Source organism: Anabrus simplex, chromosome 3 (assembly GCF_040414725.1).
Source record: "Anabrus simplex isolate iqAnaSimp1 chromosome 3, ASM4041472v1, whole genome shotgun sequence".
Taxonomy (NCBI): domain Eukaryota; kingdom Metazoa; phylum Arthropoda; class Insecta; order Orthoptera; family Tettigoniidae; genus Anabrus; species Anabrus simplex.
This window is the reverse complement of record NC_090267.1, coordinates 267712250-267735645: the sequence shown is the minus strand read 5'-3', so window position 1 is coordinate 267735645 and position 23396 is coordinate 267712250. Positions and strand designations below refer to the sequence as shown.

Below are 23396 nucleotides of genomic sequence, written 5' to 3'. Positions count from 1 at the left end.
ACCTGGTTGTCTCAAACATGTTTTACAGTAATAAACCATTTCCTGTCAACCTTCACATATATTATGAATTAATAAATCATTCAAGTCAGTAGTTGGTTCATCAAAATTACTTTCACAATCATCTGTGATAATATATCAAAATCCATGAAAGAAGACAAATGAGAAAATGAAGGTGAAGCCATGTATACTAACAAACCATGTCGTAACAAATTATCGGGGAGCGTGTTAACCCCTAGATCGTGCATCTCCAGGTGGCGGATGGAGGACCCTACAATTCAGTAGGGCTGGTTAAAATACCTAATACAACCTGCCGACCAATAGGCAGCTCAGTTCCTGGGGGCTTTAAAATACTGGGACACCCTCTCTCCAGGGGTCACAAATATGGAGAGCCCAGGGTATGGGTGAAGACCCCAACGGCATCAGTGGCGGAGAAGGTGGACTTTGGTCCGACATCGGTGGCGGAAGAAACTTGTAGCATCTGTACTCCAGAGGAGCGGCCACAGAAGGTGTCTGTACTCCAGTGGAGTGGCCTAGAATAACACCTTGCATTACGTATAAAATGCCTTTGGGAGTGGCGACCCCATTGTAATAATAGCCTATACATGATATGTTACTAGTAAATCAGCCTCAGAAAAGGTTAGGGCGTCCCCTGCAGGTGATGTGCAGTTCTCAGGGTACTGGGGGAACTGTGAGAAATGGGCAACCATTAACCAACATTGAGATAGGAATAGTAAATCTTACGACCCTGACAGGAAAGGCGGAGGAAGTAGTTAAACTCCATGGAGAAGGAGAAGGTGGGAGTGATGGGGCTGAGTGAAGTGAAATGGAAAGGTAACGGAGGGAAGAAATTGAGGAAAGGATACACATTATACTGGAATGATAGCCAAGAGGCAGTATACGGAGTAGGGCTAATCATTTTGAAGCAAATGGAGGAGTATGTTGAAGTGGTAGAATGTGTGAGTGACATAATAATGAAGATTAGACTAAAGATGAAGAATGAAGTAATAGACTTCATACAAGTGTATGCACTACAGACGCGAAACAGGGAAAAAGATATTGAACGATTCTTGGAGAAAGTAGAAAGAGAAATATCAGGGTCCCATCGTTGCCGTAAGACCTATCTGTGTCGGTGCGACGTAAAGCCAATAACAAAAATATATATATCAGGGGTGGAAGTGGTTATTTTGGGAGATCTGAATGCACAGGTCGGAAACGAGAGACAAGGAAAGGAAGAAGTCATTGTACCATATGGATATGGGAAAAAGAATCGTGAAGGAGAGGAACTAGTGGACTTCTGCGAAAGGAATGGACTGATAGTGAGGAATACATGGTTTCGGAAGAAAAACAGCAGGAAAATTACGAGATATGGATGGGGTGACAGAAGAACAAAATCAGTAATTGACAACTTTTTGATGGAAAGGACAAATCGCAGGGAGTTTGTGGATGTGACAGCTTTACCGGGAGAAGCATTTGATGGGGACAGTAGAGTTGTGGTGGCAAAATTATGGTTAGGAAAAATGAAAAAAACTAAAAGAGACAAGAGATTGTAAATTCAAAGTATGGAAATTGAAAGACTAAAATGTACAGGAAGATTTTCAGGAGAGATTGAAGCAACAAATTCCAATTACTGACATGGAAAATGTAGAAGAGGAATAGGCCAATTTTAAAAAGGTATTTGTTAGTGTAGCAGAGATTGCATGTGGCAGGACATCTACAAGAATGAAAGAAAAGGAAACACCATGGTGGAATGAGGAAGTGAGGAAAATGGTGAAAGAAAAGAAGACAGCTTGGGGAAAATGAAACCAAGATCAAACAGAAGAAAGCAAAAGGAAATATATCAACAGCAAATGGAGATATAAGAAGGTGGTAGGAGAATAAAAGAAGAAGAGTTGGGAAGAATTCACACAAAAAATGGAAGTGGTTGTAAGTGGCAGTAAAATGATGCTGTATGGGCTTATAAGAAGTAAGAGGACAGAAATAGTTATCACAAAGCTAGTAAAAAAGGAAGATGGGGAGTTGTTAACACACCCAGAAGAGATAAAGAGAAGATGGGAAGAGTATTTTGATAAGGTATTGAATGTAAGCAACTGTACAGAGGAGATAGAAGCAATACAGTGTGAGGACTCAACAACAGAGGATGATATAACAATGCTGGAGGTGGAGGTAGCGATACAAAATGTGAAGATGGAAGAAGCAACCGGGATGGATGAAATCAGTGTAGAAATGCTAAAGGCTGCTGGACCTGTTCGTATGCAATGGTTGTACCGACTACTAAAGTGTATGTGGAAGCACATATGTGTATCAGAAGACTAAAAAAGGATAATAATAATAATAATAATAATAATAATACCAGTGTTTAAAAAAGGGAACAAGAAAGTTTGTGGTAACTATAGAGGAATCACACTTATATCACAGGTGGTTAAAATACTGGAAAGGATATTAGAAAGAACAATGAGAAGAAAGATTGAAGGAGAGTTACAAGAGGAACAATATGGTTTCAGGAGTGGAATATATACAGTGGACCCAATCTTTAGCTGAGACAGCTTGTTTATTTGTTTGTTTGTTTGTTTGTTTGTTTGTTTGTTTGTATATTTATTTATTTATTTATTTATTTTTTTATTTCGTATAGAGGTTACAGATAAACTATATACAGTAAAACCTCAATTATCCGTTCTAATGCCCTAGTTAATAAAAAAAATTTGGCTAATCCATACTAATAATTTTAATGGACTTTAAAGTACGTAAAATACATACCGTATAATCTTAAAATGCAGTGCATTAAACCCTCTTTAAAACCAAAATGTACTCAAAGCTACAACAATCTATATATATAAAATAAGAGTTTTGTCTGTACATTGCTCAGAATTTGAAAAGAATGGTATTTCTGTATCGGTCATGTCCACAGTAACAAGAAAATGCATTTTTTACTTTTCCGTACTTTCTGTCTGTCTGTCTGTCTGTCTGTCTGTCTGTCTGTCTGTCTGTCTGTCTGTCTGTCTGTCTGTATGTATGTATGTATGTATGTATGTATGTATGTATGTATGTACATGCATCACGAGAAAATGGTTGAAGAGAATTTAATGAAAATCAGTATGTGAAGTCAGGGGATGAGCCTCTGCAATCTAGGCTATAAATCATTTTACTCACGCTGAGTGAAATGGTAGTTTAGCGGAAGGTCTAAAATTGAATTCTCAACTATTTATGTTATTAGTGGTCTAATGAAAATCGGTATGTGAAGTCGGGGGATGAGCCTCTACAATCTAGGCTATAAATCATTTTACTCACGCTGAGTGAAATGGTAGTTTACGGGAAGGCCTAAATATATTTCTCAAATATTGTTATTATTAGTAGTCCTATCTTGATGAAAATCGGTATGCAAAGTCAGGAAATAAGTCGCTATAGTCTGGGCTGTAAATTATTTTATTCACGCTGAGTGAAATGGTAGTTTAGGGGAAGGCCTAAAATGTAATTCTCAAATATTTCTTATTAGAGGTGTAATCGATGAATGCTACATAACTAGGGTTATATAGTATTAAATTTCCTATTATTCATGTCTTATACATTGTTACCGTACTGGCTATGATCACAAAGATATTCATGATTTTGGATTTTTGTTACTAAGTCCATATCAGCGCTGAGTAACCAGAAAATGGGTAAACAGTATTTAATGAAAATCGGTATGTAAATTCGGAGAATAAGAAACTACTGTTTATGGTATAAAATATTTTACAAATCACAGAGTCGAAAGAAAACTAAATGTGAAGGCCTACAATATAGAAAGCTCATAACATTGATCAACAATAACATTACATTGACCATTGTTTGTCGTGATGTGCTTTGTAATATCTGTTGCCCCTCATCTCCGGTAGATAGGATTACTGCTGTGTACAGAGTATTTTTTATTTGATTTACGTCGTACCGACATAGATAGGTTTTATGGCGACGATGGGATAGGAAAGGGCTAGGAGTGCCTTAGGCCTTAATTAAGGTACAGGCCCAGCATTTGACTGGTGTGAAAGTGGGAAACCACGGAATACCATCATCAGCGCTGCCGACAATGGGGTTCGAATCCACTATCTCTCGGATGCAAGCTCACAGCTGCGCACTGCTAACCACATGGTCAACTCGCCCAGTCGTATAGAGTGTAACAGCCTGCCTGAATATTGATGGGAAGTAGCTTGCGAGTTAGATAACTTTCTTCTTTAGCATGCCATTCCCCAAGTTTGTAAATTTTCTGATACTACTGGTACGTAACACACTGGATCATCATAGCATTCGGGCTATTCAATCCCTACTCTGAGGCACTGATTGGAATGAACAGTGTGCATATTTAGCAGAATAATGGCAGATGAGTGTTCATGGCAATCTGAGGCCTGGTCATCCCAGCTCTGGAACTTTGGACTATTAGATTGGCACCGCAATCTAATCGCAGCACTGTTCGTTAAAAGTGATAAAAAATGCGGCTTTCCATTTGATTGAGTATTTTTATGATAGCATTGCTTTTAATCGCTACATTCATACTTACGTTTTTGTAATGACCTATGTTGATTTCATGTTAAGAAAACCACAAAGTCAGTCTTTCTGAGAATCCCGTAGCGAAGCACGGGTACATCAGCTAGTACATACTAAATATTCACCTAAATTACCAGCGGACCATAAATAATTCACTTACCTGCTTTAAAAAAATCCATTACTTTTATTTGCACTCTCCTACAACTTATGTTCTTCTTTACGTCCATTCTGAGCTTTCTAATTACAAGAATGTCTAAAAATTCCGTTAAAAATTCCGTATCGTCCTTTTGCTCCAAGAATTCCATTAACGTTTCAGCCGACTCCAGTGCGGTCTGAAGCGGTACGCGATTGTTTGTGATGCACTCTTCTTCCCCATCCCCCTCACTTTCACTCGTCACTTCGCAGCTGACTGCCGAGTTCCCGTTCATGCTTTTATTTACTATTTCGTCATCAGTTAGAATGTGATGCCCAGGCAATACATCATCAGTAAGAAGCCACTCCTCAATGTTACTTTCATCCACTTCTCCAAAATGAATATTATTTTCACTAGTCTTCTGGATATCCTTGATCATCAGTCCCTCATTTTCATCTTCATCAATGAACCCATGAAAATCGTCGGCGAGCTCTTCGACATCAACATACAATTTTCTCCACAATCGAGTGATGTACAGAGCGGTTACTAAATCCCATGATTTCTGGGCAAGATAAAGCGCTTCTTTAAGATTGAGTTTTTTCCAGAACTCAACCATCGATGTTTCTTCAGAAAGTAAGAGGCTTAGCAATTCCCGCTTATAATTTGCCTTAAAAATTGCGATGACGCCTTGGTCCATCGGCTGAATTAATGAAGTTACATTAGGTGGCATCCATCCTCTGATTTCAACTCTGTATCAGTAGGGTGAGAGGGTGCGTTTTCAAGAAAAAGGACGGCCTTTAATGGCAAGCCTTTGGACGCCAAGAAGTCTCGAACTCGCGGAACGAACTTATTATGGTATCAGGTCCTGAAAATATTGCCTGTCATCCATGCAGATTTGTTATGACAATAATCTACTGGGAAATATTTCATCACTGTTCCTTTGAAAGATCGTGGATGTTTTGCTTTACCAACAACAGCTAATTTTAATTTATGGTCGCCACCAGTGCTCGCACAGCACAAGTTGGTAATGCACTCTTTACTAGATTTGTGACCAGGAGCTTATTTCTCTTCAGCAGCTGCTAGTGTTTTACTGGGTAAGCACTTTCCAGTAAAGTCCAGTTTCATCGGCATTGTACATTTGACTTGGAACAAAATTGTATCTCTCAATTATGCGCTTAAACTTGTATCTAAAGTATTCTGCTGCACTGCTGTCACCACTTAGTTTTTCTCCTTCGATGTTTAATTCTCAAATGCCATGTCTGTCCTTAAATCTCTGTAGCCAACCATTGGATGCTGGTGAGGACCCTGAGAGCCCCATCTTTTCGTGAAAAATTTCTGCCTGACTTGTTATCATAGCCTCTCTTTTGCTGAAACCACGTGAATAACACAGCATCCAGTTCTTTTAAAGATGATGCTTTCATTGTTTTTCTTTCAGCGAGTCTGTGCAAACTCTCAGAACATACTAGGGTTATTTAATACTGTCAGAACTCGCTGCAAACTGCAACACTTTGTCTTTATTCTTCATTAGGTCGTGCACTGTTGTCACACCCACACCAAAATCTGATGCTAAATTTGAGACTAATTCACCTTTCTTTAACCGTTTGATTATATTGACTTTATTTTGTATGGTTAAAACTACATGTTTTCTTTTTACTGCAGATTTCAATATCAACATTTCTCAGCAGTTAGAACAGAAAATAAATGTTCAACTTTATCAGTCCCTCTCACATTTTCTTTGCACTACAGTACAGAATGTAGCCTACCTGTCTACTAATAGCGGAGGTTGACTATGACGGACTGCTAGGCTGTTTTCCGATTCCTCTGCATTGTGAAATATTTACGATGCAGTTGCCTGTTTTGAATATATTTCACCTTGCCAGAGAACGATATGAAAGATCTACGTACGGTACTCGGAGATATTACACACTACCAAATAAGTTGTAGGTATCATTCTGAAGCAGAAATGACCAGCATACCGTATTCTATGCTCCGTGGGCTGAGAGAGGGCACATTACAGTACATTATTCGTCAACAATGGAATGGATAATTAAGTTTGTGACTGTTGAATTTGAATAGCATCCCTCTTCTTTCGTAACAGTTAAAAGTTAAATAATTAACACAACATAAAATTACATAGTAAAAAATGTATGAAGTTATGTCTCCAATGCCGATTGCCGGTCTATGCGCATGTACATGATTGATGTCGAGATTTTAATCTTCCATGCTTCTGAGGGTTGCAGTTGTGATGAATTGGCAAGAGTGTATTTGCAGTACATTTTAACCATTCCTTCTTCAGAGCAGTTAGCCTTCGAAGGTAAGGAGGATGGATGTCAGTTAATACTGGCAGCCATTTAAGTGGTATGGATTTGAGTGTGCCATACACTGTCCTCATGGTATCATTCAGCTGGACATCATGGACATAAACTTTTCCTGTGTGTGCACTGTTGATCCATACAGGGCTGCAATATTCTGCATTTGGGTATACTAGAGCAAGAGCTGTTGTTTGGAGGACATTGGCATTTGCTCCCCAACTTGTGCCACTGAGTTTGTGAAGGACGTTGTTACGTGTTGTAACCTTTACTGCTGTTCTGTTGATCCTCCACTGGGAGATACCACGAAAATCCCAGCGCCATTCCCAAGCCTGGACAAAGGATGAGGGTCAATGGCTGGTTATTGAGTCAATGCCGAATGGGTATCTACGGTAAATACTGAGAAATTCTTGAGTTGGAGGGTTCGCCTACTGACGTAACCAGCAAATCCCACTCCCTAAGGAGATGGGTGAGGGCGAGTATCAGATGCCTTAAAACGGGATGTTCTCGGCTATGGTATGGTAACACAGAAAGAAGGTTCCCTGGCCCTCCAGGTTGGGGGTTGTGCACAGGGCTAACGCCCCAGCCACATGAAAAAATCTTGTTACGAGACTTGCCTACAGAGATAGCCGGATGGATAGATTGATGACGACTAAGCGAGGAAAAGGAAAACGAGATGTTATTTTTGGAACCTGGAATGTGCTAAGCCTGTACCGAGAGGGAGCCTTTAGGAATCTGAAGGAAGTTCTAAAGAATTATAAGGTGTCAATTGCTGCACTGCAAGAAATCAGGTGGAAAGGTGCGGATATTATAGACTCGAGAAATTACACCATCTTCTTCAGTGGGGGTGATAAAAACCAGAGGATTCATGGTGGCAAATGATGTGAAGCAAGCGGTTCTGGGATTCAAACCCATAAATGAGAGACTGTGTGCCCTATGCTTAAAGTTCTCCCTGTTTAACATAACAGTATTCTGTGCTCATGCTCCTACGGAAGACTTAAACAAAGATGTGAAAGATGAATTCTACAGTGTACTTGAGGAAGAATATGATGTAGCTCCAAGACATAATGTGAAGATTGTTCTCGGAGACATGAATGCTAAAGTAGGAAGAGAAGAAGCATTTAGACCAACGATTGGACTGCATAGCGTCCACATGGAAAGTAATGATAACAGACTTCGGCTCGTAGACTTTGCAATAGCACACAAGATGACGATCTCCAGTACGTATTTCCAGTACGGAAGAATATTCACAAGGTAATATGGAAATCCCCCGACGGAGAGACAGAGAATCAGATCGATCACGTTCTTATCGACCGAAGACACAGGTCGGACGTTATGAATGTCAGGACAAAGAGGGGGGCAGATGCAGACTCGGACTACTATCTTGTGATAATGAAGTACAGACAGAGAATAGCCAATATCATGAAGACACAGGGAAAGAAGTCTTTGAAGTGGCACTGCAAAGAGATGACATGAAGAAAGAAAGCTATAGGGAAGTGGTTACTGAAAAGCTCAGAGGTTGAGAGCAAGAACTAGAAGGAGCTACAGTGACTCGGCAGTGGAAAGTATTACAAGATACTTTGAAGAGTGCAGCCGCAGAAATGATGAGATTTCAGAAACCTGTGAGGAGAACAGAATGGTACGATGACGAGTGTCAGGCAGCAGTCGTAAGGCGTAATGAAGCAAGAGAAAAAAACACTGCAGTGAAGAACAAGAGCAAACACTGAGAGATTCCAAAAAGCTAGACGAGAGGCGAAGAAGGTACTAAGAAGGAAGAAGAGGGAGTGGGACAAAGAGAAGCTACAACAGATCGAGGAAATACAGAACAGAAAGGAGGTCAGTGCCATGTTCCAGGGAGCTAGGGAAATTAAGAAGGTATTCCAGCCAAGGACAATATGTTGTAAGGATAAAGTAGGCCACTTGATAGGAGATGAGAATAGAATAATGGAAAGGTGGGCAGATTATTTTGAAGACCTTCTGAACCCTATAGAGGAAAAAATTCAGGAATCGCAAGAGCAGGTTGTTGATGGTGAGGAGGAAAACGTGCCTGAAGTGGCCTTAGAAGAGGTGTAGGAGGCAATATCCCTTATGCATAACAACAGAGCGCCAGGAGAAGATGCAATTCCAGCTGAGCTTTTCAAGTATGGTGGGGAGGAAGTTTGTAGGAAGCTGCATAATCTCATTTGTGCAGTGTGGGAAAGAGAAAACATACCAGAGGATTGGAACCTAGCGGTCATTTGCCCCGTCTATAAAAAGAACAAGAAGACGGTATGTCAAGAAGTTAATATAAAGAACCCACCTAATCGATAAAGTATCGATTAGGTGGTTCTTTATATTAACTTGATTATACTCATCGATACGGTCATGAAATGGACGACTTGTAATAAGACAGTATGTAGCAATTACCGTGGGATCTCCCTTCTCAATATGGCATACAAAATCTTCTCAAAAGTGCTAGCAGGGAGATTAGAAGCATATGCAGAGAAAGGAGAAGATGCAATTCCAGCTGAGCTTTTCAAGTATGGTGGGGAGGAAGTTTGTAGGAAGCTGCAGTGTGGGAAAGCGAAAACATACCAGAGGATTGGAACCTAGTGGTCATTTGCCCCATCCAAAAAAAAGAACGACGAGACGGTATGTCAAGAAGTTAAGTATCGATTAGGTGGTTCTTTATATTAACTTGACCGGGCGAGTTGGCCGTGCGCGTAGAGGCGCGCGGCTGTGAGCTTGCATCCGGGAGATAGTAGGTTCGAATCCCACTATCGGCAGCCCTGAAGATGGTTTTCCGTGGTTTCCCATTTTCACACCAGGCAAATGCTGGGGCTGTACCTTAATTAAGGCCACGGCCGCTTCCTTCCAACTCCTAGGCCTTTCCCATCCCATCGTCGCCATAAGACCTATCTGTGTCGGTGCGACGTAAAGCCCCTAGCAAAAAAAAAAAAATATATTAACTTGATTATACTGATCGATACGGTCATGAAATGGAGGACTTGTAATAAGACGGTATGTAGCAATTACCGTGGGATCTCCCTTCATGTAGCAATTACCGTGGGATCTCCCTTCTCAATGTGGCATACAAGATCTTCTCAAAAGTGCTAGCAAGGAGATTAGAAGTATATGCAGAGAAAGAACTGGCTGAATATCAGTGTGGATTTCAGCGGAACAGGTCAACAATTGATCACATCCTGTCATTACGACTAATTCTGGAGAAGTGCCACGAATATAATGTCAGCGTACATCAACTCTACGTTGATTATAAAGCGTATGACAGTGTCCATAGACCCAAGCTACGAATGGTGTTAAAGGAAATGCAAGTGCCAAGAAAGATCATCTGTCTTGTGGAAATGACATTGAGGAATACAAGATCCAAAGTGAAAATCCAGGGGAAGCTGACCAGGGAGTTCCCAGTGCGAGGAGGCTTAGGCAGGGAGATGCTTTGTCGACGATCCTCTTCAATTTTTGCCTGGAGCATGTCATTAGGAAAATACTGCTGAACCCTCGGAGTACCATCTACAACAGGTCGCTTCAGTATATGGCATTCGCGGATGACATTGTCCTTCTTGGCAGGGATCTCCCTTCTCAATGTTGCATACAAGAGTTGACGGAGGCACTACGGTGCGTGTGTGAAAGTTCGAGACACCTGGGGCTGAGAATTAATAATGAAAAGACGAAGTATATGGTGAGTACGAGGGAGAAGGAAAGGTTCACAGGGGTGGTGAGAGATCTGGAATGGGAAGAAGAAAGTATGAGAGAGTTGCAGAATTCAACTACCTGGGTGTCATGGTATCGGAAAACAACGTAGTCATTGCAGAGATCCAAGCACGCATTGCAGCAAGCAGTAGATGCTTCTATGCATTTCACAAACTTTTGAAGTCCTCCAGTCTGTCTAGAAGACTTAAGCTCACTGTGTACCGCACCATATTACGGCCAGTAGTTCTTTATGGATGTGAAGCCTGAACGCTTACAGCAAGTGATAAGAACAGGCTCCGAGTATGGGAAAGAAATGTGCTGCGGAAGATGTATGGGGCTGTATGTGACGAAGGCAAATGGCGCATCCGAACAAATCAAGAGGTGTACCAGCTCTATGCTGCAGTAGACCTGGTTGCAGAAGCGAAGAAGAGACGCCTGAGTTATTTGGGGCACGTGGTGAGAATGGAGGAGGAGAGGGTTCCAAAGAAGGCCCTTAAGCAATACCCTGAAGGCAGAAGGAGGCAAGGAAGACCTAGGAAGAGATGGTAGGATGACGTCAAGAGAGGATATGCAGGCGTTGGGAATCTGGAACTGGAGAAGGTGTGCAGCAGACGGAGATGGTTGGGCGACAGCTGTAGGAGAGGCCAGGGTCCTGCATGAACTGTAGCACCAGGAGAGTGAGTGAGTGAGTGAGTGAGTGAGTGAGTGAGGTGTTCTTTAAACATCAAAGAGCGATCCAACACAATACCCACGTATTTTGGATGAGCACAGTATTTTAGCTGTTGGCCTCTGAATTGAACTTGTGAAATGTAATGGGCTCTCCTGTTGTCTAGATGAAAGGTACTAATCTCTGTTTTGTTTACATTGGGTTTCAGTCGCCAGGTGTTGAAGTATCTATCAATTTTTAAGAGATCTTGTGTGAGAATGGCTTCAGCGGTCTCAAAGTCTGCGGACTGTGCTGTCAGGGCTATGTCATCAGCATATATAAACTTTTGGCACGCAGTAGATGGAAGATCTGCCATGTAGAGATTGAACAGAAGTGGACCAAGAACAGAACCCTGCAGCAATCCATCATTTAATCTGTAGGATCTACTTATGTTTCCATTGAGATGTACTTGAATTACGCAATTGCATAGCATGTTGTTGAGCAAGAAAGCTAGGGTCTTGCAGTGGATAATTTTCAGGAGCTTCAGGATCATCCCTTTTCAGCAGACTGTATCATAGGCTGATAATAAGTCCACAAACACAGCAACCGTTTTCATTTTTTCTTGAAATCCCTGCTCAGCATGGCTAGTTAGCGCCAAAACCTGATCACAACAGCTCCTGTTAGGTATAACCTTAAAGTGCCCTATACTTGTCACCCGGGTGGTGCTAAGTAAGCAACAACATCGGCTGCTGGACCAAAAGAAATTTTTTTGCGGATATCCCAGCAAATAGAGGATACATCACAACCATGATCATGAGACAGCTGATGGAAAAGAACTGGGAATATGGAAAGGATCTGGTCATGACTTTTATAGATATAGAAAAGGCATATGATAGTGTCCCCAGAGAAAAGGTTTGGGAAACCATGGTTAAAAAGTGACTTGGAAGAGAAATGTTAGAAATGGTGCAAGCAGTGTACAACACCTATGTTAGCAGGGTATTGACCCCAGTTGGAAAGACAAAATGGTTTAGGAATAAGACTGGTCTAAGACGAGGGAGTGTGCTGTCACTTCTTTTGTTTATTATGGTCATAGACGAAATTGTAAAGGAAACAAAGGAAGCCTACGAAGATACCGCTATTTGCAGATGTTGTTCTGATCTGAGGAAAGAACAGCAAAGATGTGCAACAACTAGATGTAATGAACAAACAAAAAAAATTGAAAAAGTATGGCATGAAAATCAGTACAGATAAAAGCAAGGCTGTGGTGATGTCAAGAGGGGAAAGGCAAGGAAAGGGAACTGTGAAAATTGGAAGTCGGAGTCTGGAAATTGTGGACAGCTTTAAAGACCTAGGAAGTGAAGTAATGCAAAATACTAGGGTGGACATGGAGATTAGCAGGAGGGTACAGCAGCAGAGATGCCAACTATTACGATTCAATCATAATAATTAGGAATTACCCATCATAATTACGCCTTTATGAATCACACACCACAAATTACTATGTTTTGTTGTTTTTTACATCTAAGTGTATGAAGTGTTCAAAAGGATACACAAGGAATGCCATTACAGCTTGAATTATCAGAATATTATTTTCGGATTTCTCAGTAATCATTTATACCCCTTTCCTGTCCCTCGTTTAAGAATATTTCGAGTTTTCATATGCCAAACGTAGTGTGTGCTTCTAGTACTGGAAAAATAGGCACCTGTGAAGTGGTATATCTTGCGGAGTTGTCTTTGTTTATCACATGATCAGACTTCCATGCAAGTATGCAAGTTCTTTTGTCCTCGTTTTGGCGGCAAAGTGGTAACAAACTCTGTTTTATTGTGAATACTGTGTGCGGGACTGTTGAAGAAGTATTTATTGCGATTTTGGTTGCCAAATTTACATATCTTGCTCTTCTAGGATATATGCTAATCGAATCGTGTGTTAAAAAATGCAAAAGGTTTGAAATAATGAAGCGATTTCTTGTGCAGGAAAATTCATGTCATGACGTTACCGTGACTAGTGATGCTAGTTATAAACCAAAAATAGTTCAAAAATTTAGGGAGGAATACTCAAAGGAATAGCCCTATTTACTGCGTTCCTCAAAATCTCATTTACAAGTGTTTTGTAGTGTGTGTAGCCGCGATTTTTCAGGTGCGCATGATGAAGAGGAAAAGACTGAATTCCGTGCTAATATGAACTCTGAACTGTTAAGTGCTCTGTTAGTGCAGAGGATACACATGATAACAAAAGAAAAAGCATGTCACCAGTGTACATTTACCAAACAGGAACTACAAGCTGCTTAGGGAGCAACTACAGTACTCAAGGAAAGATATGATCCTTCAACCTCCCCTCGGACACTCAGATTTTGTGTAATGTTAGTTTAAACTCAGACTTAAACCAGATTAAAATAAAGTATCATATTGACAAAGTATCAGTGCTTTGTCAATATATGAATTTTTCATCTAAACAGTGTTATGTGGCTGAAGATGTTAATAATATACGAAACATGTACCACTTATCAATAAGTTGCCTTAAGCAACTAATGTATCGACAAGGTGGAAAATAAAAAGTTACTTAGTTGTGAATCTTTAAACTAACATTCATTTTCCCCACATTGGTTTAAACTGTGTACTAAGTTTAAACTTGGTTCTGAGTTAAACCTTCTATATTGTAGGTTTAAACTGCTGTTTATATTCAGCCTTCTTGACATTTTATTAATGTATCTGTGATTTTCCTAGTAGAATGGTTAGTTTTGACTACCAGTACTGCAGTACTTAAATAGATTGCGTGCTAAAATTAGAACGCAGTAATAGCATTAGAAAAATGGAAGAATTTATTGACGTCTTTGATTAAATAGGAAATAATTCTGATGTGCAACTGAGGTTAAGAAGCCGCATTCCAACAAAAGTTAACAAACTTGGAAAATCAAATGTAAGAGAGTTTTTTGATGGATTTATAATTCATAGGCAAACAGCAAGGATTGTCTTGTATCAAAGAAGGATTAATTTAAAAGTAAACTGCACGAAATAATGCTATTTCGCTAGAAGCAACGATTCTGGTTGCTTTAAGATATTATGCAGCAAGCATTTTTCTCATTAACAACGGGGACCACAGACCTTAAATTGCGGTCTCCTTATAATATTATATAAAATACTGTTGGTGGCATGAATACTGTAATATGAAGCATAAAAATATTCGTACATAACTAGTATAATACATCCGTGTGGTGTCTGATGGCGGTCGTTAAATCGTTAGGTCAGCATCGTCTGAAACCAGAATTAGACAGTTCAAATCCAGGTGATCAAAAATATTTTTACCATCAAAATGTTGGCCGGCACAGTAGGAGAGGTGGTGGTATACAATTTCTAATGGCTAGATTGGGTGTCAAAAGCCTGGATTCAATCCCGAACCTCTATGCTGTGTTTATATGGAGTGGGGGCATTGACGGTGTTGATGGTGATTCGTCCATCGGATGGCGACGCTAAGCCCTGAGTAGAGCCCTTGGTGCTATTCGGATAACAGTAGGCTATGTCGACACCAGGGTTTACCCTCCCCATTTCTAATAATAATAATACTGTTTCTATGTCCCACTAACTACTTTTGACAGTCTTCAGAAACTCTGAGTTGCTGGGGTTTTTTCCTGCATGAGTAATTTTACGTGCCAGTAAATCTACCAACACAAGGCTGACGTATTTGAGCACCTTCAAATAACACCAGACACAGCCAGAATCTGACCTACCAAGTTGGGTTCAGAAGGCCAGCGCCTCAACCGTCTGAGCCACTCAGTACGGCGCCCCCTTCATACTTATAGGATCAGAAAAATAATAAAGTGTTTCATGCTTGCTAGTAAACTAGTAATAAAATAAATTATAGTTAAGAATGTTTCATCCTAACTATTGCCAGCATACCAGCAATAGAAATATTAATGCTATAGGAAGAAGAGTATTATGCAAACAGTACTACATACCGCGAACTGGGTTATGTTATAAATGAGTATAGAATCAAGTAATACATCCTCACTGGTCTGTCTGCTGGATCTGAGGTTTGCAAGATTGATCCCGACCAAGGATGATGGATTTTAATAGGAGATAAATCTTGAGAATGCTTGGAATTTGTTTACTTGAAATTCACATAAATGTTGATTTTCTGAGAAAAGGAATATTGCTAAAAGATCAGAATTTTAATATTTCAACGTTCCCGTGTGTTCCGTAAGACAATACAGACATCAGAAAGCACGTATTAGGCCCACAGTACTTGCTTATGGTAAAGTATGTTAGAGAATAATAAGAAATAAAAGTGCTCTCCAAGAAATTGTAGACAACAATGGGTAAAATTATACGACACAACACTTCGCAGAAATGTGAACTATTTATTTATCAGTAGAGCTAATATCCCGCTGAATTTCTACTTTATTCACTACGTACGATATCATTAATTCGCCACAAACAGCTGATATTAATACAAAAATGTTGGTCATTGAATTACTTGGCTCTGATTGGCCAATTCCAATCGACCATACCTTCGACTATTCTTTCAGTGCAGCCAACGCTAGTGCAGACTTGACATCATTAGTTTAAATGGGCGAGCTGTCGTTTAAACTAAATGAGTGTCAGAAATTGGTGGAGAAAATGGATGCAGGTTTAAACTATGTACAAAAATTAAACGGGTTTAATTTATACCAGGTTTAACTTGATTTGGAGAAAATGGTCCTAAGAATCATACACTCTTTATATGCCAGTCTTTGAATATGTTACATCTGCTTGAATTGTCTGTTGTTCATTGATTTTTCAATGATATGTAAGTTATAAGATGTGGACTTTGACTAGCAGGCAAGAAAGTAGAATTCAAGCCAGTAAGATGAAATTCGTAGGAAGTATGATAGAAAAGACAAGGAAGACAGAGTGAGAAATGAAGATGTTAGGATAGGAAAGCTACATGAGAGAATTGAAAAGAATAAACTGAGGTAGTTTGGACACATAAAGAAGACAGAGGAGAATAGAATTCCAAGGCAGATGCTAGAGGCAAAGTGTGAGGGCAAGAGAGCAAGAGGAAGACCTAGAGCAAGGTGGATCAAATTGGTGAAGAGCGGCATAAGAAAAAAACTTTAGACTGGGACAAGATTGTGGAAGAGGAATGGTGGAGGGAAAGAGAAAGATGGAGAAGTGTCATAAATACCCCAACCCGGCAGGAGCTGGATAAGGGGAAATGATGATGATGATGATGATGATAAACAAATTCCCATGAAACATTCCAGTATGACGAAACTCGACATCGTCTGGGCGAGTTGCCCGTGCGGTTAGAAGCGTGCAGCTGTGAGCTTGCATCCGGGAGATAGTGGGTTTGAATCCCACTGTCAGCAGCCCTGAAGATAGTTTTCTGTGGTTTCCCATTTTCACACCAGGCAAATGCTGGGGCTGTACCTTAATTAAGGCCACGGCCGCCTTCTTCCAACTCCTAGGCCTTTCCTATCCTATCGTCACCATTAAGACCTAACTGTGTCATTGCGACGTAAAGCTACTAGCGAAAAAAAAAAAATCTCGACATCGGAACGAAATGTTGATTCGTAAGCAACAAAGAAAAGCAAAATGTTAGGGAAGTTGCACTCTTGTGTAGGTAGAAATTTAGACTTCATGCGTGCAGTTACTAAAAAATACTGCACATTATTATAATAATAGGCAACAGGTAGGGACCCTCTTCGGAGGCAGCCCTGTCCAGGGAGTGGTGCCCCTGCCTATGTGAGTCCCAGAACACACTGACCCGGTGTTTATCATCTGGTAAGCGTCCCATCTCCGGGTTGCGAGTGGAGACCTCAGTGGAATCCACAGCGGAGAAGAGGGCTTCGGAACGGTGAGGATTGCAGAAGAGGCAGCCCAGTATTCAGGGAATAGTATGAGTTCACTATTCATTAGTAGCGTTTGTTTCCCATGTTAGGGGCAGTTGCAAGGGTGTCTGTGTCTGTTCCCCATGTAAGGGGTGGCCTGATTAATTGCTAATGGTAGCTCTAATATACCCTTGTGAGTGGCGACCCCATCATTGTATTTAAAGTTTAAATACCATATGTTATGAAGGAACATGATTGGGCCCAGCCTGTGTACCTTCATACTGTCAAATAAATAAATAGCCTAAAAATGAGTTATGGTAAATATCAGCCTCAGAAAAGGTTTGAGCATACCCTGTTAAAAATGATGCACAGTTCTTGTGTTGGGGAAACTATGATAAGTGGGCAACCACTATATGAAGGTGGGAATAATAATGTTATGACTAGAGCCCGGATTTCCATGCAAATGCATGTTTTTAAATAAACTGGTTACACTTCTCAAACTTTGCAAATATTCCTTTTATGGCTTAACGATTCCAAATACCCGTTCTTTTTCCCTGCTTGTTTGCATGTTTTGGTGTTTTTAGGAGAAAATTCATGCATAATGCATATTTTGAAGAATTTAGATTTAATAGCAAATATTTGGACGTATAATGACTTTCATTGTGACTTTGGCGCATATATATTGTTAACTAGCATGATGACCATTTTTCCACTTTATACAGTATGTCTATTACTGAGAGACGGCGAGAGTGTATTCATGGCAACCTATTCGACAATCAAAGTTAGTACACAAGGTAGAGTTCCTATAATCCAATTAACCAAGCACTGTCTGTTGCTTGAGTAAACATTGACATAAGTTCGAAGTCCCCCGTCGATTTCTGTCATTCTTAGGAATAAGGTGTCCCAGTTATACATTCCTCCAAATCGAACCGTAAATTGTGCATTACTCGTCAGCTCATTTTTTCGTCTATGTTAGACGAACAAAGCAAAGTTTGTATCGCACTTCTGTGAAGCCGCGTTACTGAGCTAGTAGGTTACAAACCTTGATTTAGCACTGAACCCTCTTCCGTTGTTATCCTGGATTTTCCTACCCGGTACTCTCACTCGTCACACGTCTTTGTTATCACAGCAGGCAATTATTAGCAGTTACTGAGGACTTTCAAAAATGCCTGCCATCATCGCACGGAAAAGTAGCTGCAGCAGCTAGATGTAGGTTGAACAAAGTGATCCGTTCAAATCCTTATTTTGAATTCGTCAAGCTTATATAAGACGTAATGTGGTGAAAATGCAAAAGACTTACTTTGTCCTAAATGTCTTCATTTAAGTATGCACCTGTCAGTCCTTGTGACGCAGAAAAATCATTTTCCGTGCTTAAGAATGCACTGACAGATAAACAAATGAGCATAAATCAAGACAATTTGGAGAAATTAGTTGTACAAGGTTTCAAATGGAACTGAATTTTGATAGTGCATATTTTTCAGTTTATCGTGCATGTTTTGTCATATGATAGTGCATGAATGCATGCATATTTTGAGATTTGATAGTGGATGGAAATCCGGGCTCTAGTTATGACCCTGACAGAAAAGTTAGGAAAGCTAATTGACTTCATCGAGAGAGAGAGAGAAAGAGAGAGATGAAATGGGGTATGGCTTTTAGTGCCGGGAGTGTCTGAGGACATGTTCGGCTCGCCGTATGCAGGTCTTTTGATTTGACGCCTGTAGGCGACCTGCACATCATGATGAGGATGAAATGATAATGAAGACAACACATACACCCAGCTCCAGTATCAGCGAAATTAACTAATGATGGTTAAAATTCCCGACTCTGCCGGGAATCGAACCCGGGAACCCCGTGACCAAAGCCAGCATGCTAAACATTTAGCCATGGAGCTGGACATCGAGGGAGAGAATGTTGCAGTGATGGGACTGAGATAAAATGGAAGGGAAAGGGAGTGAAAAGATGAGTGTAGGATACACCCTATCCTGGAGTGACGGAGGTGAGAAAAAGAATGGAGTAGGGTTAATTGTTAACAAAACCCTAGAATAAAATATGGATAAGGTAGACTATGTTAATGACAGAATAATCAGAGTACTATTAAGGACAAAAGAAGCAGTGAAAAACTTTATCCAAGTATATGCACCCCAAACTGGAAACAGTGATGAAAATACAGAGGAATTCTTGAAGATACATGAGGAAGTAATCATCGATGTGGAAGTGGCAGTCATGGAAGACCTTAATGCACAGGCCCATATTGACAGTCCTTAAGTTTTTTTTTTTTTTTTTTCTGTCTCTAGCAACCAGTGAGCTTCTGTAATCAGCGTATATGCTCCCAACTTTAATATTGTATGATGATTTTGTCTGGCCACGAGATCCTGCTATGGTAATGGAGTAAACTGTACAGCCAGCAACTCCATGCCGACTGTCGTGTGGCGGTCAGTAACCAGACTCCCTAAGGCATTCGATGGCTTCAGACAAATGAGCTCCTGTAGGTAGTAGGGTGATGGTCCCTCAGTAGAGGAAATGCCTCTGGAAACCATTCCTGATAGAGGGCAGCAGTACCTCTCAGTACCAGGTTCGGGTGTAAAATGAATGACTTTGGACCAGAAAGACATGAGTACAAATGGCGTTACTGTCATTTTTCCCAATCACCTATCAAATTTGGTTTGTGGTTGTACGTGTATTAATGACAGAATCATGCAAGTCACTTTCAGCATCACGCCATGCTGACTTAATATGGTTCAGATTTATGCACAAACATCTCTTACTGGCGAAGGTGATATAAGAGAAATTCTACGGTGAACTGGATGATGTGGTAAACAACATCCAAAGTAAGGAAAGAATGGTGTTTTTTGGAGATTTCAATGTACAATAACCACTGATGATGAATTCAGGAATGTCATTGGCAAATACATTGTTGGTGAAAGAAATGACAGAGGAAAAGACTTCTCCAGTTTTGAATGGAACATCAATTATTTGTAACGAATACACTTTTTCAACATCATATTGCGAGGTTATACACATTGCATTCACTTGGTGATCTTAGGTATCATATAGACTACATATTGTTTAAAACCTGTTAGAGATCTGCTGTCCTTAATGCTAAAACCTATCCAGGAGGTGGCTATGGAACATATCAACTACTGTTCATGGCCTTCAACCCTTTCACTCCGATGGACTGCTGTAACAGTCGGGAGAGAGCCTGCTGGGTAGCCAGTGGTCTGCTGTAGCAGTTGTGCGGAAGCAATGCCACACGGCTGGTGGACTGCTGTAGCAGTTGTGTGTTGTTTGGCTTTTCTGCACTTCGCTACGATAGACTGCTGGAGAAGTTCGACCTTCATGACCTCTAGCGGTTTTCTTGCGAGTGTGTAGTTACCCATAGGGTTATCAGATGTCAGGAGCAATCAGTTAGAAGGTAAGGGTTCGAGTGGCTTCATACTCATTATTTGCTGTGTAATAATTGCTGTTCTCTGCCAGTGTATCAGCACTTCTAAAGGTAGCTTCAACGCATTTTGGTACTGTATTTCATAATGCATGAGAAACTGTATACCATAGATGAAGCTCTTATCCTCATATAAGGTAATAGCTTGAGAAAATGAAGATTTAACCCTGCTAATGCTCTGACTAAAGCCATGGGTCTAAAAGAAGGATGGGAAGCATTGCATGAATGAAAATGACTAATACATGTGCAAATATATTTGACTGAACTATTTCTTTTAATTAGTCAAAAGTTGTATCTTAACAATGTGAATAAATGCGAGCGAGATGACAGTAAATGGAAAATATCTCGTACAGCAGGCACGGTCTGCCGCCGTAGGCACCCGTCACCGAGGCCTTGTGTCTGCTCCTGCTTTGCTGGAGTGAAGAGGTTAAACTACAATTCAGGAAAATACATTGTGTGCTGTGCTGGAGAAAGATGCTGAATAATGAAAACAATCGTATTAAATTGGAAGTGTAAATACAACATGTCTAAACATCGCAAGAGACTCAAATACAGATGCAGAATCCAAATGGGAAGTTCTTAGGAATCATATAGTGACAACTGAGATGAAGTTTTCTTCCACAACATCGAATCACTGGATATGCTGGATCAGTGTTCACATGTGGCAGATAATAGAACAGTGGAAACAACTCAAAAGGTCTGCGTTATACAATTGTCGTCAAGACAAACATAAATACATAACTGACATTTGTGAAGAAATCGAGGTGCGCAATAATCGTAAAGAAACATGTGACCTTTACTGCAAAGTTAGGCTGTTGTCAAATAAATTCAAACCCAGAATGTAGTTAGTAGATGATGCCAGTGGTAGTAAAATCCTTGACTTTTGAATATATTAAATAGATGGAATACTAATAGGATCTCTACAAGGGAGAAACCAAGGATGATCCGCTAGCATGGATTTGAAATGGAACCAGGCATCGTGCCTCAAGACAGGACAGGCAGTTGCATCATTTAAATATTGTAAAGCACATGGCCCAGATGGCGTAGCAGCTGAGCAACTGAAAGAGACAGGTGACATAGGTGTGCAGATCATCATGGACATTTGGAGACATGGCATTTGGCCAGCTGACTGGGTTGCATCCATTTTTATCCCTCTGCACAAAAAGGGTTCCACAGCCAAATGTGATAATTACAGGACCTTAGCCCATGTTTTACATACATACTTAAAGAAAGGCTTCAAGATTTCCTTGCTTCACAGATCCTCCTGAACAAGCTGGATTTTCCAAAGTAATGGCACAAGAGGACAGGTATTAAAAACATCCATCATTTGATTTTTAAAAAAGCAGAGAATTTCAACTTCCTCTCATCATCTGATTTTTAGATTACCAGAAGGCCTTTGACTGTGTTCAGTGGAAGAAAATTTGGCAAGTATGTTGGACATGGATGTTCCTACACATCTGGTTTGGCTTATAAGGAACTTGCATGAAGCCAACTCAGCTATGGGAAAAATAAATGGCAAACCATTTCGGAATTTCAAGGTTCCGAAAGGTGTTTGGAAAAGCTATGTTCTGTCACGTTCTCTTCAATATCTATGATGAGTATATCAAGAGAGCATTACTTGAGAAGTGAGATGGCAGATTTTCTGTTGGTGGTAAGAAAATATCCAGCCTACATGATGCAGACAATACTGCACTGATTGCCACTGATGAGGTGAAAATGGCTGAACTCATTTCTTGTTGTTGATGATGCTTGTTGTTTAAAGGGGCCTAACATCTAAGGTCATCAGCCCAAGCTCATTTTTCATGCCAAAAATGTAAGTATTCAAATACTACAAATTAACATCAACAAGACCAAAATAATGATTGTTGATAGAGCTGAGAAATTAGCTGGCACAGACATCTTCTAGGAATTGGAGAATGTCTCAGTCTTGGTTCAAACATTTTGACTTCAAGTAGCTGTGCTCCAGAGATTAATACGAAAACAGCTATGGCTAAAAATGTAATGATGGCTTTTCCTCATTTATGGAAGGTCGCTCTTTCTTATTACTAATGAAAATTATAGTAGTATCGAGCCTGGTATTTTCAGTTTTTCTCTGTGGAGTCGAGACGTGGACTGTTTGTGCTACAAACCTCAAGAAAATTGCACTGAGCCCTTAATCCCTCTTTACCAGTAAGAATAAGGAACAATCAGAGGAATCCCCAGATACCACAGGTTAATGAACCTCCCCCCACCAAAAAAAAGAAAACAGTGAAATTAATAACTGCAGAAACATGAGAGAGTAGAGGAAGTAACCTGGGTACCAAATTTTGGGCCACGGAGTCCGACCAAGGCCAGTCTGAGAACCAGCTGGAATTCAACCCGCTATTTCCTAAAATGGAAGAGTATACCTAGGATAGTAGCAAACTACCAAATAAAAACAGGGTTGGAAAACAATGGGCTTTATTGAAATTATGGCAAAGAAAATTTTAGCTTTCATTTATATAAATCTGATTAATATGGTCCGCGGAGCACTGAGTAAATTACAAATTTCCAATATCTTGGTTTGTAACATACAAGTCAGACCACGTGCGGAAAACACCAATCTTGACCCATTGTGATGCATGACGCATACTCGAATAAACCAGACAGCGGCAGTTTAACCAAAATGGTCCGTACACCATCAATCATAAACACACAGTGATACGCCTGATTATCATTACTCCGATTACATGTCCCTGACGGAAAAATATTCACTCCAGACATACAGGCAGGCACCATAGGTTAATGAACCCCAGATGAACCCCATCTGCCATCCCATTGTATTTCTTCTTCTTAAGACGTCGCCTCCAAACGGAGGTAGATGATCCACACGGCCAGCTCTGAT

General features: G+C 40.3%; 2 protein-coding genes across 2 annotated transcripts in view; one reads left to right on the top strand and one right to left on the bottom strand.

Annotated features, from left to right (window-relative positions):
• Nucleotides 1-23396, top strand: part of LOC136866235 (zinc finger CCCH-type with G patch domain-containing protein) — a 143351-nt gene that overhangs the window by 13081 nt on the left and 106874 nt on the right. The window lies entirely within an intron of this gene.
• Nucleotides 1-23396, bottom strand: part of LSm-4 (Like Sm protein 4) — a 209851-nt gene that overhangs the window by 89558 nt on the left and 96897 nt on the right. The gene's annotated exons all lie outside the window — the stretch shown is intronic.